Raw genomic sequence first — 14,415 nt, 5'->3', positions numbered from 1 at the left:
TAAGAAATGACCTATCCAGACAGTGTCTAAAGTGCCAATAGAGGATAGCATTTTAGATGCCAAGTGAAGCCCATACAGTTTCACAGGGAATACAAGGTCTTTTTTGTTTAACTGCTCATTGTTTAAGTATCACTGTATGTGTGGTTTCATTTGTCTTTTAGATCTTTAGAATGGTGAGATGTTAAACTAATAAATGTGCAAAATAAGAAGATGACTGGTGGTGAAGTTATATATTTTCATGTAAATACTGAGGCTTTGGTTTGTAACAGGAAAGGAGGGCACACAGTCCAACTTTGTGAACTGGAAAGAGATTTTGAAACTAACAAAGGGCTCTTCCAGATTGGTCTAAACAAGCATGGGTTGTCATGCTATATGGCCTTGTTTTTTGTAAGATTTTGCGGGTTTTTGTCTCCACATCTATTTGTTTTTTACTCTTTTGGGGGGGGGGTACTTGTAGCAAGGGTTATAATTTTTTTTTTATCTGCACTATTTCAGGGCTTGCAAAGGTGCTGTAAATACATTAGACTGAACATAGTTACAAAGCTCTAAACAGTTGTAGTCTCTTACTGCATTCATTCAGCTCCTTTGAAGACCTTTCTTGTCAATACTAGGAAGCCAGGAGTGGTGAGGGCAGAACTGGAGCACTCTCCTATAGTTTGGCAAAGTTATCCTGGAAGTGGACAACACTGCCAAATCTTCAGTCATCTCCATCTCTCCTGGCTGGATGTCCAGTTTGGTTTTCAACTCCATGCTTTTGTTTTTGTATCAAAACAAGGCATATAGGAGCCATATGCCTTGTGTTAAAGGAGAGGCTGCCAGGAGAGTACTTCTCTATTTGAAATGTTTAGGGTTGGTCCAGAACCTGGAACATGGACCGCATGTTGCCTTCCCTTCTCTATATAACTGGATCCTGCAGTATCTGAAAGAACTTTGGAAGAAATATTACAAATATTACAGTTAAAAACAAACAACAAACAAGCTTCATTTATATACCGCTTCATATCGTCTAAGCAGTTTACAACTGTAAGCTAATTTGCCCCCAACAATCTGGGTACTCATTTTAGCGACCTCGGATGAATGCAAGCCTGAGTCAAACTTGAGCCCTTTTTCTGGTCTTCAATTTGTTACCTTATGGTTTTGAGTGAGAGGCTGCAGTACAGGCATTTAACCACTGCTCCACCAGGGTTAAGGTGGAGTCTATTCTGCTGTGCACTTTGGACAAAATTATGTTTCTGCATGTAGTGATTCCTTTTGCATCCTGCAACCCCAGGATGGACATAGGAAAACTGATACACCCAGGAAGATCAGCAAAAGAAATTGCTGATTTTGGAAAACTGTGAGAAATAGATGATGAAAGTGAGATTGAGTATCTGACCTGCCAATTTGTCTTTGATGGAACTTGTTTCACAGCAAGCTTGTGACATTTCATTTCACTCCAAGTATTAACATGTGTATGTTTATTCTATTTTATTGTTCATAGAATCAGAGATTTATCACACGGGTGGGATCCCATGCAAAAATGGTCTTTAAATTGGAAAAAAACCACAAAAGTGGATTGATTTTCAGAGAACGTCTGACATCAAACAGGACAGAAAGGGGGGGGGACCCTCAAAAGTGGATTGTTTTTCAGATGACATCGGAGTTAGTGAGCATTAACGTGACATTAACTCGGAAAATCCTGAAAGTAAAAAGTGGCACATTTTGTCAACTTTCCATCCAGATTAATGTTGCGTTAATACTCATCAACCCTGATGTGTCTAAAAAACAACCTGCTTTTGTTTTGTTTTTCTGGCTTTTAAATCCTGCTTCTGCATGGGATTTGGGCAGTTTGCCTCCATGTGATAAATTCTATAGAATCATAGAGTTAGAAGAGACCTCAGGGGCCATCCAGTCCAACCCCATTCTGCCAAGCAGGAATTCTCAAACAAAGCATCCCTGACAGGTGGCCATCCAGCTTCTGTTTAAAGACCTCCAAAGAAGGAGACTCCACCATCCTCTGAGGGAGTGTGTTCCACTGTCAAACAGTTCTTACTATCAGGAAGTTCCTCCTAATGTTTAGGTGGAATCTCTTCCTGTAGCTTGCATCCATTGCTCCATATCCATGTCTCTGGAGCATCAGAAAACAAGCTTGCTCTATCCTCAATATGACATCCCTTCAAATATTTAAACAGGGCTATCATATAACCTCTTAACCTTCTCTTCTCCAAGGTAAACATCCCCAGGTCCCTAAGTCACTCCTCATAGGGCATGGGTTTCCAGACCCTTCACCATTTTAGTCGCCATCCTTTGGAGATCCTTTATGAATTGTGGTATCCAGAACTGGACACAGTATTTCAGGTGAGGCCTGACCAAAGCATAATAAAGTGGAATTATTGCTTCCCTTGATGCAATGTAGAATCACATTGGCCTTTTTAGCTGCCACATCACACTGTTGACTCACGTTCAACTTGTGGTCTACTAGGACTTCTAGATCCTCATTAAGCCATGTGTCCCCCATCCTATATCTGTACATTTCATTTTTCTGCCTGAAGTGTAGTACCTTACATTTCTCCATGTTGAAATTCATTTTGTTAGCTTTGATCTATTGTGTGCCCTCAAATCATTTCTAACTTAAGGTGACATTTGGTTCCATTAGCTGAGACAAATACTGATTCTTTCTTTTTGAGTGACATACAGATAGCTGTGGGTTTTTTTTTTCTTAAGAAAATTTTAATTAATTGTTGGAATATGAATATTGAAAAGAGGGATTTTCTGAAAAATTAAAAAGAAACAAGGCAAGCCTAAAACAAGGGACAGGATAACAATAGATTAGTTGCTGAAAGGTTGTATAATTCTGACAAGGTACCATTTCATAGAATCATAGAATGATGCAGTTGGAAGTGCCCTCCTAGGCCATCCAGTCCTCTATTTAATGCAGGAAATCCAGCTAGAACATCTCCAGTCTAGCATCTTCTTGATGTCCAAAGAAAAAGACACCCACCAACTTTCTAGATAATTTGTTATGTTGGTGAACACAAATTCCTTCTGCATTTCAGTCAAAATCTACCCTCCTGTAACCCAAAACCATTAGACCTGGCCCTACCCTTTGGGGCAACAGAGAAGACACCCATATCCTTTGTGTGACAGCCTTTCACAGAAGTGTATAACCATGTCATCTTTCAGTCTTCTCTTTACCAGGCTGAATATGCCTGACTCCATCAACCTTTTCTCATATACAGTGGTACCTCGGGATACGAAATACCCAGGTTACGAAATTTTCGGGATACGAAAAAATCCCATTGGAAATCATTGTTCCGGGTTACGAATGTTTTTTCGGGTTACGAAGAAAATTTTTGGTGCTTTTCGGCGCTTTTTCGCACGAAACGCGGCTTTTCCCCATTAGCGCCTATGGCAATTCGGCTTACGAAGGCTTTTCGGGTTACGAAAGCGGCCGCGGAACGAATTACTTTCGTAACCCGAGGCACCACTGTATTCTGTTCACCATACCTCTTATCATTCTTGTTATCCTTCCTAAAACAGAGAACTCAGAGGTTGACTACTAACTGGTAACAGACCACATAAGAGGGAGTGGACTGCAGTGTTACCATATACAATTTTCTACGCATATTTATGTGAATAGCTGCTAGCCTTGACACACCCTAAGACAGCTTACATAAGATCTGGATGTGCCTACATGAGCTGAGATATATGGATGTCTTGGCAGATCAGCAGCCCAGAGGATGCTAGTGACAGCAAGAATGATCTCATACTCATATAGCTTTGGTGCTACTATTTATAGCTATCACAAATAGTATACATAAGGTGGCAGAATTCAATTAGGTGTTGAATTTTAAAAACAAATTACAGTAGCCCCTCTGTTTTTGTGGGAGGATCCCCCCTCCCATGAAAATGGAAAATCACTGATATTCAAGTCCCAATGGCTTGAATGGCAGCACGCACCCCATTTTGTCCCCCTGCATTTGACAAGAGTCAAAGTCTGCAAAAATGGAGGGGGTGAGTGGAGGGGTGAGTGTAGATCTTTCTTGTGGATAATGTTATTTATAGTTAAAATTCTGCTTTCAATGTCTTGCTTTTCTGTGGATGTTATTTTATTACATCTTTTTCTGACAAGATGGAACCACGTTTAGGAATAAGCTGTTTTCCTTTTGAGAAATGCCAACTCTAAATTTAGGCAATTTTGAGTTTTGCTATACTAGTACCACAAAAACTAGCACCACTAAAAGAGGGGAGGAGTGAATGCTATTTAAATGTACGATTTTAGTGTACTTTCACACATAATTGCTTTCACCCATAGCATAATCTGTGTGCCTCATGGGATGCAGCAGTGCTTTTGAGGGCTGGCCCTGCTACTAGGTAGAATGAGGCAGCAGATTTGTGTTATCATAAAAATCACATTGTTATTTGTTCCCTAAAACCATATAAAATAGAATGACTACGTATAACTTAAAATCGTATAAAACAGAAAGGTTGCATAAAGGATACAGGAAGTGTACATAAAATTAAATTATCTGATTGGGTTACAACACTGGAGATTGGTTTTGGTCATATAATTATAGGCTTAGGGTATGTTGCCATTAGTCTGCTCCCTTTTTGATAATTTGATCTCTCTGATTTTAACAGCTGAAGACAAAAAATTTGCATCTGAAAAGGTAATATTCATGCATTTGTCTTGCAACAGCCTTTTGATACAAAACATTTCAGAATAGCTTGTAAGGGGGCAATCAGTTGGTTGCAGCACTGGTTATAATGAGAACAAAATGTGTGATAGAATCTCAACTACATGCTGTCCACAAGGGCAAAATCAAGCTGAGGTGGGTAGCACAGCATACCTACCAAAAAGTAAGTTAGAAGAGAAAACATTACATCTCACCTTAGTGAACGAGATGTGATACCTTGGAACAGTTAGATTTTAAGGTAAGAAGGCTGACAGAAAGGCTTAATGGGTTATGTAATACATTGAGAAATAGTGCCATGGTAGAGATGATGTATGCTGGACCAAGGGATTGGATAACCATTCTGGACAGCAGACTTTGGAGTGCAAAAGTCATGGTTGTACATTTCATATGGTAGCTACATCAACTCACAGTGATCTGTTAGGCGTTCCAATGGCATCTGCCACCAATACTGCTAAGTACTTTATACCAAGGAGGAAAAAAATGTAGGACCCATCTCAAACTTGAGAGGGCTATCATCTCAGTGCTTTTGATGGCCACCTCCTCCTGCTGATGATCCCTTCCTGCCAGCAAGATATTGGACAATTGAAATTAGTGACAGCATGTACTGTACATTTCTATACCACTTAGCAGTGAACTCAGCATTCTCTGAGTGGTTTACAGTGGGTACTCATTTTACTGACCTACGAAAGGATGGAAGCCTGAGTCAACAGTGGAGGCCTTGCCTGGGATCGAAGTACTGGTGTTTAACCACTGTGCCACCAGGGCTTAAATAATTGTTCACTGAATTGTATGTGTTTCCTAACACAATTGCTGTTAAACAATATGGAGTGCATGTGTGCTTAATCTGGATTATGTGTTCTCCAGTGACATCTGAATTTTGGTGATTGCATTTTCATATGATAATCCCAGGCATGACTTGTGAATGTTAACATTCATCAGTGTATTTTCACAGTTATCTAAATGTTATTGTTAGTGTTTACTTGTGTCTGATTGAAAATTGGGAAGATGTATGATGAGATTTTCATGCATTTGGATGTGGATGTCACTGTCCAGCACATATTTTAAAGAAATATTTTCAATGTGTGTCACACCTTTATCTTAACGATTCTGTGCAGGTTGTAGTGATACTTGCCCATCATTCCAGAGATCCATCATGTGTTTAGATCAGGGTAAGAATCATGAACACTCTGGGCGTTGCTGCACTCCTCTTTCCAGCATTCCTTACCATTGACTGTGCTTGCTAGGGCTGGTGGGAATGATCCACATATACTGTCTTTTGTGTACGTAGAGCCAATCCCTTTGCTGAAAGAATGAGAACACTAGTGAAAAGCTGTACATGCACTGGTTCTTCTGTTCATGAGATGGGCAGCCTGTAGCGACACACCTTAATTTCAAATTCCCCTGCAAGTGATCAGTCCAGACTGTGGAAAAACAGTTTCTGGAGATGGGGGGGGGGGGAGAAATAGAGCAAAGAGAGTGGGAGAAGAGAGAGAGAAAAGATTGGACTGCCAACCAGTGACCTCAGCCCTTCCTATTGCACAGCTGGTGGCATGAAGCTGCTACAGATAACCCATGAGTGAAAGCAGCCCGAAGCAGAAAATTGTTCTCTGCACTGTTCTGAACCATACACCAGTGGAGGGGGGTAGGTACGACCCCCCCAAATATTGGTGATCTGCAATTCCCATCAGCCCCAGTCAGCATAGCCAGTGGTGAGGGATGACAGGAGTTGCAACCTGGCTGTGTGTGTGTGTGTGTGTGTGTGTGTGTGAAACCAATTGGCAAAGTTTGCTAATGAATCCAGAATTATTCACCCATTAAAATGGATGGGAATTAAGTCAGTCATAACTTGCTGGAGTCCCCTTCATTTCATTGCATCTTCTCTAAATTTGTCTGACTTCAGATTTAACCCCCAAATATTAAGACTAGGAATGTATAAATTATAACACAATTAAAATATCTCCTAGAAATTCTACAGAATCCCACTCCATATATAGTATTTCACTTCCTTTCCTTTTGCCTACTCAAAGAAAGAGAGTCTGTTTCCTCTGCACATGGTGGTATGTGTAAATATATAATCCATCCAGATTTGCCCTTCCCAAACCAACTTTAATAACAAAATAATAATAATAAAATCCTTGTTTAGAATATAGGCTTTCTAAAAGTTTTAGAAAATATGAAATAAATAAGAGCAACAATTGTTCTTATGGGTAGTCTAAAGTATCTACAGTCACAATTAAACAGTTATTTGTACTCTGATGATGGTTGGTTTTTTTCTTCAGATCTTAGTTGGTTCACTGAAAATAGTGGTTGCATAAACCAGGAAGATCTTCCTTGATATGCAGTTGTTTATGCTTCTTGTGGAAATGTTTTAGAGGCTTTAGGAGAGCCAGGCTTTGAAAGCTACATTTCGACAAGGAAATCAGATCAGCAGAAAATTAACGCTTCAAATTGATTCATGAAATGCCAAAGAATTAACTTAATCTCAAATTTGTGCAGCACCATCTCTGGCATGCACTGGAATAATAATGGCTAGAGGGCAGATGCCTTAAGTTTCCAATTGAAAAAAAAAATTGGATTTATTACAGGCTAACCACTCTATGACAAGCTTTCACCTATGAAAGAGGAGAGGGGGGAAGAGAGTGAGTGAGGGAGAGAGAGAGAGAGAAAATGAGACGGACTAAGAGAGAAACAGAAGGCTCTTACTGACCTAGTTCTAAGTTAGCTCTTCAGTTGCTGGGTACTGACTATAACAGAAACCCTTGTGAGAAGAGGTGAAGAGGCAAATGTTAATAAAGAGAGAAAGCAAGCATAGTAGCAGAAACAGGTGAGTCCCAGATTCTTGAAGCTCATGAACAAAGTTGTAGATTGTTGTTGTATGACAAAGTCATCTTTTAGTAATCTTGTTTTGACAGCTGGGTAATGAGCAGCAGTGATACCTCTCAATGTGCTGAACTAGAAAAGTGCAAGGATTCCAAAATAGCTTCTTGAAAGCTTCTGTATCTGCATTGGGTTTCCAAAGCAGTGTGTGGGTTGAGGGAAGTCCTCGCAGATTGGATACTTCATATTATTTTTCATATATTCTGGAGAAAAGTTACAGACAGCTTTATGCTGATGGTCCTTTGTTTAGTTCATTCTTAACTAAAGAGGGATTTACTTGGGGAGATAGAAAGCATTGAAAGAGCAGATTGTAAACTGGGGAATGTAAATACTCTAAAGGCACCAGATCCTGTCTGATCTTGAAAGCTAAGCAGGGTCTGCCCTGATTAGTACTCAGATGGGAGACTATCAATGAATACTAATAATACTAATAATAAATAATAAACTATTTATAGCCCACTTTTCCTTGGCAGATCAAAGCGGTTTATACAGAAGTACACAAATGTACACTTTACAAAGAGTAATCACATAAACATCCAAATCAATATATAAACTATTAAAAATAATGTTAAAATTACAAGATTAAAACCACACAATAACTAGCTTAAAGTGCTGGTGCAACGGGGAGAAAACAGATATTACAGCATTTAGGGGAAAGCCTGTTGGAAGAGGAAGGTTTTTAACCTAAGTGCTGCAGGCTATATTTCAGAGGAAGGACTGTCAAAATCGCATCTGAGTATTTCTTACCTAAGAAAACCCTACGAAATTCATGGGATTTCCATAAATCAATAGGTGATGGGAAGACACACACACACACACACACACAAATCCAATGGTTTGGATTCTCTGGTGATTTAATTGCTTCTAATCAAATTTGGGATTTTTATTCTTACCCAGTATTGGCCAAAGCTTTACTTAAAATGAAGTAAAAAAATGGTTCATGTATGGCGGCACACCCAGCACTACCAATTTATATCAAAATATAAGATTAATTACATTCCCATAAATATATGGAATACAGAATGCCATTTCAAGTAAAGATACCTAGTGAATGAAAGATGATCAAAAATATGTATTAAAAAACTGAGTTTTTCTAAAGGTTTCTTTGTGGTTGTCATGTTGCACAATTATGCGCGCTTAAGTTCCATTGAATGCATTTCCACTTAAGTGTGCATGAAACTGAGATTTGCAACCAAGGTAGGTAGTGTCACTGTTCAAACAATTTTGCCCCCTCCTATTTCCACTATGTGAAAAAAAATCTATATTCTCAAACTAAGGAATGTTCTGCTACTCTTACAGTTTTAAAGGATATCGTTATTTTGTTAACCCTACATGTGCCAGGTGGCACCACACACAAAATATTTGTAGTGCCCGCTGTTAATTTTAGCTTAAGCGAGAAGCCATCTGATGAGGCACGGTGACCATATAAGGCTATACGAAGCAGCGCCACTGTGTCTGTTAACATTCAGGCTGTGTTGAAACCCCTTTCTCTGGTATTTCTGTAGCACAGGAAGAGTTCTGAATGCATCTATTGGGCCTTCTGCCTCTCAGACTAGGTGATGGGGCTGCTCAGTCCTTCTGTATCTGTTAGCTTCCTATAGTAGGAAAGAGAGTTTTAAAAGCTACTTTTTAGGGTGATAACTACCATAGTCCAACAGGCATTGGTTTAAGGATTCTGGTAATTGTACTCCAAAAATTAACTTTCCAAGGTTTGAACTAGGAAAATGGTACTTGGACTTGGTGTCCAACATTAGAGGTTGTTAAGGTGGGCACCAAGGAGAATGGAAGTCATAAGAGCAAGTTATTCAGAGAAGAAGTACCGAGTGTCAGATTTAAAAGCAAACCATGCACCTTTTAAATCACACACCAAGTTGACAACGGTGGTCAGTCATTTAAATCAATGTTAATTGAGGAAATAGCAGAGATTGTATATGTCATGGGGAAGGAAGGAGCTAATTTACAGCTTGGGAACAGCATGTTGCTGCATTCTGCATTTGTGAGGTTAGATTTTAACCCCTGTCCTCTGACAACCAGCAACAAACACACTACTTAAGCTGTGCAACAATATTGGAATGACAACTATTGCTTGGGAGGCATTCTATATTTTAGAACTCTTTGAAAATACAGGTCCTGCTTCTGATCTGTACAGTGCAAGTTCTGAATTCCTGTTGCAGCCAGCGACAAATGTTCTCTTTGTTATTTAAAGGCTATGGGTAAGACCAGGTTTAAAGCATATGCAAAGTTATTCCATTCAAGTATGGTCAGTGTGCAAAATGAATGTTTGTTCATCATCTATAGCATATTTTAGCTGATGTGCTTGGAATCCTGGACAGACAAAATGTGGATGTTTCATCTCAAAATATTATGTTTTAGTGAAGTATACAAGACTGGCTGCTTTCTTTGCCATCAAATTGGGATGGAGTAAAACCAGAAACTATTGTCACATTATTCAAACCATGTTCATGAATGGGTTTGAGGCTTTCAGTTATTTCCATATTTCAGTGTCTGAAGGTGGCATCTCAGGTATGATGAATGTGAACATTTCAGAAATGTGGTACAGGCTATACACTGGGACAGAACTGTGGAAAACTCATGAGAAAATTGGAAAAGTATCACATCAGAAGAAATGCTTGTTGTGTTCATACAAACAACTTCTTTTGTGAAAATGAATGTTGATTTGAGTTTGAACATGAATATATGAAGAACACGTACAAATTCTGGATCAGTCAATTACAGTCCCTGGCTCATCTGCTGTATGATCCTTTTTCTTCAGAAGAATTGCTTTTATTTCTCTGTGGAACTATATTTGTCTTAGCTAATCAGTTAAAACAAATACAATTAATTGTTGAAGGTTGCAATTTTATGTGAACATAGCAGGGAGGAAGCCATCCTGAATTCAGTCATGCTAACTTACAGATAATGCCTTGTGTCCCATATAGGAAAAAGGTGGGCTATAAATTGAATAAATAAACAAACAATGCAGTGTCTTTCATTAAGTGTCAAACACACGATGACTCAAATATCAACTATTTCTTTGTCATGGTTACTTTTCTTCTCTTTAGATTCATGAAAATGTAATGTTTGAAGACTAGCATATTAAATATGTTTCAATGCCAATCATTTTTGAAAGACTGTGGACATGTGTCTTCTGTGTTAAATAATTTTCAAAAGCTTTATTTGCATAGCAGAAATATACAAACAACAAATTCCAATGGCATCTCAAAGATGAATCCTCCAAAGTTTATGTTACTAAAACACTATCAGCCTTTAAGATGCCACAGTCTTTGGTGTCTATATGACATACTGGTAGATGCAAAGCACTTTCTGACATTATCAGTCCATGCATCTTAGGGTAAAGTAATAACTTCTTGGAACACACCTCTTTTTTACAAATAAAAATAACTTGGGAAATGCTCTCAAATTCTACAGCCAAAGAGTTTAACTAAAATAAAACATTTTTCTTCCATCCTTAATGGACAGGCTTTCGATGTGCATACTGATATTTCATACTAACACGGCTGTTTCTGAATTCTATCCACAATGGCCCTCAGTGTGGCAGCTGCTATTTTCACTGCTTTCTAGCTGCAATGGAAATGCTTATACCCATACCAGTTGTATAGACAGAATGCTGTGTTCATTAACATTTAGCGCTCTGCCAATTTTATCAATAGCATGGTAACAAGCAATGTATGCAGAATTCAGTTCATCTTATCAGTCCATGGAGAACATGACCATCTCTGTGAACAGCAGCATATATTTCAAGTTATAGTAGGTAGGATCTGTCACACCTAAAGGGAGTTGTAAGTGGTAACACCTCCTCACTATGAAAGTAAGGTTTTTTTGTTTTTTTTGTATACAGCCTTGCCTTGAATAAATCCTCTGTGTTGCAAATTGCATTCACAAGGTGCTAATCACCACGATTAAAGTTTAATATGTCTTATTTTGTGGGAATACCTTGTAGAAATGGAAACTCTTTAATCTCATTAATGCCATTCCATAAATGTTTTTTGAAGATCCATTTGAAATCCCAATAGTTAATGATGAAGTCTTCCATGCTGTTATTTCCCAGAACAGCTCTACCAAGCATGGCCTTTTTCTATCATTGCCACCAAAACACATGTCTGTGAGCCAGCTGAATCAAAGGTTGGCTAGTCAAAGTCCAGATATTGATCTTGACTTCTTATTCATCAGACTGAAGGAGTGGCTGGCATCTTCTATGAGGCCATGTTCTTCTAGAACATGGCCTCATAGCCCGAAACACCCTAAAAAAACTATGGATGCCGGCCGTGAAAGCCTTCAACTTCATATCAGACTGACAGTTAGAAAGATAGCATGACTCTTGGTAAATGATCATACATCACTACAGCTCAGGCTGCTCAAACAGTCTGAAGAGACGAATACTTATTTTTTGGGATTTCCTGAACCTTGAGCTTGTGCTGGTCTATGACTGTAATAAAGATGAACTGAATTGAACTGCACCTTGAGCACAGTGAAAGAGTCAATAAATGACACATGAAGTCTGCTCAGTACAGAAAATGGAGGATATTGTTGGGAACCTTACCTCCACCCTAAGAGTGCTGTTAAATTTAATCCTGAGATGACGGAGGTGGATAGGACTGCACTACATGGCAGTTGTTTTCCCCGATCCTTTTTCACTGATGCTGGCAAAGCGCATTTGGTCACATGAAAATGATGCGCTGAAATTCATGACGGCTGCTCAATGTGCACAGTGCCTTTCTAATATTCCATTGCGTTTTAGTGGACACTCAAGAGTTAATGGCACTGGGCTGGGTGGAGCATGATAAGACTATGAAATAGAAGAAGGTCAGTGTCTGGGAGAATTTGGCTTTCTCACAGATGGTTTTAAGTTCTCAGACTATCTGTAGGACATGCTGGTTCCATTTTCTGCCTGGGGCTGAAATTGACCAGCACCAGAAGAATTCTGGTTTCTGGTACCTATGTGAACATCTGTAAAAGCTGTGTGGGCTAACAGAGGTTCTGAAGCCTTTTACAGGTAGTTAAGTCTTCCATGACAGCTATTATGTCAATCTGCAACTGTATCCCCCTTCGCCACCATGCGTGGGGTGGAGCTAGCCTTCCTATCTGAGAGCAGTCCTGTAAGAGTGAAAATATTGGTTTTAAAATTTAGGAGACAATGTGTTCCTTCACTGCAGTAGGTGAGCATGTCATCTCTGAAGGGTAACAACTGTAAAAATTAAGGGAGAATAGAAAAATTCAGCAGCAGCACTAAGAGAATGGGACATTCAAAGAAACATGCTAAGAAGTCTGAATCACAGTAGTTGATGTCAGGACATCTTGGACCAAGTGGAACAGTTTTTGTGAGAAACTGTAATAACTGTAATTTCACTTATATTCAAGTGAAAGTTTTAGTTCTTTAGTAATTGTTGTCCTAATGATTTAGTCATTGCTTTAGTGAACTCTGATTCGTGGTTGCCTTTCATTTTTTAAAAAAATAGTATGTGGTATTTTATTTTGCATTCCATGGGCATTGCCCTTAGATGTTGGCCAAAGTCCAATGATGCATATCTACTGATTTGGGGCCGGGGTGGTGACAAGCTGCCATCCCTCCTGGACTCCCTATCTCTGTGTATTGCAGAAACTTGCTCTGGAAGGCTGGGAAATCCTCTAGAACTGATTTCAAAATTATGATGAAGGCCAAATGGGGAGAAGGTTGCTGGTGGTACCGTGTCATATATACTTTAGGGTATCAAAAACAGCTTTCAGAGCAGAACAGGCTGCCACCTTAAGCAGTACATTTTGCCTGTCATGAACAGGCAGCAAAGTCTAATTATTTTTATTTCTTGTAGATGTTTACTGCCAGGAAAAGGTACAGCAAGCACAAGAGAGGTATTTTTGAAATTTTCTACCTTGAGTGACAAAATAGCATAATTTTGCTTGGTACAGTACTATGTACCTTGGCTTCAGAGTACATGCCTTGGACCCTGATAGCCTGCCATTCTTTTCATGGGCAAGAAAACTATCAGCTGAGAGAATCTAGTTTGTTTTTAAAAAGGATATAGAGAAAATGACCACAGGATTAACATTTGGAATATATTCCCAAGGTTTTATGATAGAGGAACTGAAACAAGATCCAGCCTTTCCAATCATTTTGTACAACTGAACTTGTCTACTTATGGTGTCTATCTTCTGGGGATTAAACTTCCAGTTTAAACAGTCTAACAATCTAGTTTCTAAAGACCACAGGCAGGGAAATTTCCCCTTTGGCAAGTCTTTCCAGTAATCTTTTAATTTCTATACTGCTTGCACACATGAACCTGCAATTGGACTATAGTTTGCAAAAGTGTATGCCATCACAAATGTGTTTTTCTTCAAGGTGCCATAAGACTTTTTGGCTTTGAACATGCCTAGAAGGTCACTTTCTGTTGTGGATGAATACATAATTATATCTGATTTTTTTTTTTTACTTTAACACATAAAACTAATTTGTTCTTAAATAGTCATTATGGTCTACATATCATTGAAGCAACTTGAAATAATCTTGCTTACCTTTGTTAGTGTTGTTATCCACCTGCTGTGAAAACACTGATCTCAGTGTGACTTGTAGTCTAGAGAAAATGGGGGATAGAAAATGTTACTTCCACTTCAAAATATTATTAAATTTAATGTTGAGAAAGAAACTGGGTGCACTCTGCTGCAGTTCATCTTTTTTTTTTCATTGACCATTGCCAGTTTTGCTTTCATATATAAAAGATATATGTTGAGATTATACTACTTTCATCTTTTGGCAGCAGCAGTGGTAATTTTTGAAAGTGAAACAAGTACTCTATCTATCTATCTATCTATCTATCTATCTATCTATCTATCTATCTATCTATCTATC

General features: G+C 38.8%; 1 protein-coding gene across 1 annotated transcript in view; it reads left to right on the top strand.

Moving 5' to 3' along the window:
• Window positions 1-7,291: 7,291 nt before the first annotated feature.
• The window catches only part of IGFN1 (immunoglobulin like and fibronectin type III domain containing 1), a 58,773-nt gene continuing 51,649 nt past the window's right edge, over window positions 7,292-14,415 (top strand). The window contains exon 1 of the mRNA XM_042464282.1: window positions 7,292-7,500. The gene's annotated coding sequence lies outside the window, so the exon portion shown is untranslated. The remainder of the gene's footprint in view (window positions 7,501-14,415) is intronic.

This window comes from Sceloporus undulatus, chromosome 4 (genome assembly GCF_019175285.1).
Source record: "Sceloporus undulatus isolate JIND9_A2432 ecotype Alabama chromosome 4, SceUnd_v1.1, whole genome shotgun sequence".
Classification (NCBI taxonomy): domain Eukaryota; kingdom Metazoa; phylum Chordata; class Lepidosauria; order Squamata; family Phrynosomatidae; genus Sceloporus; species Sceloporus undulatus.
The sequence above is the reverse complement of the archived record's forward strand: the minus strand, read 5'-3'. Positions and strand labels throughout refer to the sequence as shown.